Source organism: Ischnura elegans, chromosome 2 (assembly GCF_921293095.1).
Source record: "Ischnura elegans chromosome 2, ioIscEleg1.1, whole genome shotgun sequence".
In the NCBI taxonomy this organism is placed as follows: domain Eukaryota; kingdom Metazoa; phylum Arthropoda; class Insecta; order Odonata; family Coenagrionidae; genus Ischnura; species Ischnura elegans.
The window spans coordinates 70,873,663-70,876,047 of NC_060247.1; positions in this window are offsets into that span (position 1 = coordinate 70,873,663).

Below are 2,385 nucleotides of genomic sequence, written 5' to 3' on the forward strand. Positions count from 1 at the left end.
AAAGATATGCATATATTTCCTTGGGAAACAATAGCACAGTAAATTCTCAAATTAAAGGTTGAAGGTAAGCTGAGCTGTGTTTTTTCATGATGTGGATATATAGGAAAGATGTTCATGTTCTACTTCATGATTATTTGTCTGCTCAAGTCCTTTCAAAGGGATATTAGCAGAAAATAATCATGAACTCATGAAGTTTTAGCTTAATGATAATTTGAGTTTCCTTAAGTCTTGAGTTGAATAATTAGGTAGTATAGTTTATATCATCAAACCAAAGAGGATAAGCCTAAATGAGAATCATGTGGTGCTGATGAAGACTAGAAAGTTAATGGTTTGTAGTCTCTAGTTGACTCCCTGCTGGAATTCATGTTCAGTGAAGCTTTGAAATCAATTTGAGACTAATAAATTATGTATACTATAACCATAGTTTTATTGGGTAAAGTCATCATAAGGCTCTATAGAGAACGTCTTGATCTTGTATGCACTGTTAGAGCTGCAGACTCAGATGCTGTGTCAGTCTAAGATGTGGGAGAAAGGTGAGTTGGGTGGAGTGAATGTGAGTCCTGGTTTGGGAACATGAGGAATGGGCCTGAGAAAGTAGGGATTGGAGGAAGTAAAGAATATTTGTGGCTGGTGGAGAAGAATTTAGGTGTTGGAGATAGTGCACTATGGATGGGGTACAACGGAAGGGAACTAGTGAAATAGAGGTTGAGGAGAATAGAACTATATCTCCACAGCACAAATACTCATAGTCTCCCACCGAATCAAATCCGCTCATCTAGGAGCCCAACAATACAAATTCACTCAGCTGGCAGTAGCCAATGAACACCTCCAATTCTCCAAGCTTCGGAGGTGAACGTATTTCTATCATTGGGCGACAAGATGAGTGGATTTGATTCATTGGGTGATTGTTGAGTGTTTGTGCAGTGGAGGCATCTAGAAGGCATATAACAGATCTTTTACAATTTTGCGATCAAGGTTATTCATTATAAATTCCAAATTGCTTTATATCATCTACCTCAGCATCATTTCTTTCAAAGGGTAAGTTTCAGGGTAAAATTCACTTCTTGGCAGTTATCCACTTGATGCTTGGCAAAAAAAATTTCTTTGACAATAACTTCATTGGCACTGAAATTTATATTCATCTTAGTTAATAAAGTTACGGCTTCATTAACGTGGCTTGGTCTCCATAAGCAAAATATGCTCCTTTTTTCAAAAGCGTCAGGGCCCACCGAGTGACCGTAGGGTTTTCGCCACACATATTCGTAAAGGTACGAATCGAAGTAGTCATCTTTGTGAGGAGTATTCTTCAAAGTCCTCTTGATAGCCGACCATGTAGCTTCAATCGTATTTGTGTGGGCACCTGTATACAGATCCTTGAAATGCACATTGTTTTGGACCTTTTAATGTTTAAAACCTTCTTTTTCTAAACAATTATAGGCCTTCCAGCAATTGGAAATGATCTCAGTTCCATTTCTTAATAACACCAAGTAATTCCTCAGCTGACCTATTAGGAATCACTTGGAAAAAACATTTTTTCGTCCCCCTTTCAATTCCACCAAACACCCATTCACCCTTCACATAGCTTCCTCTTCCATACTTCATTTTTCCAAATTTACTTTCATCAATTTCGACAGTCATTCCCACTCCTCCAATTTGAGTAGTTTCTTCAAACAATAGTCTCACACACTTCTCTACAAAAACTATACCAATCAGTCAGTTTTATTTGTCACTTTCAAATCTGCCACATTGTACTTTTGCATACACTGCCCTAACCACTGACTAGTCAATTTTAAAATTTGACATATACTTAGATGACTACCTATTGAAAAACCAAGAACCCTTTCTTACAGATCGTGAACATTCATGCGGATTATTTTGAGTTTGATTTTCACATACCCATAAGTCTTCTTTGGTCTCTTAATTAATTGCATTTGCCTTTAACACTTAGGACATTCATAACTTGACGCAATCAAACCTTCATTCATACACCAATTTAACACACTTTTGTCTGTAAACAGGCAATAAAGCGAAATATCCGCTAGAATATGTAACCTCTCTTGAAAAATATTCATCCAAATTCTTTTTGTAATCCACTTCCATCAAAGTCATGCTCGAACGTTTTATGGCATCGTAACTTCGACAATAAATTCGATTTGTTGATAAAGATATAACGCGAGGGGAAAATAGTTCTAGAAACCGCCGCCAATTGGGGAATAATAATTTTTTACTTATTGATGTACACGTAGATGATATTTTTTCTTTTAGTCAAGCAAAATTTGATGATAATTCGAGCATTCTAATCATTTGGTTCATCGCATTTTTCAATTTGTACACGCGCTTTATGAAATCGTTATTATGCTGTTTATATTACGGATGCGTGGACGA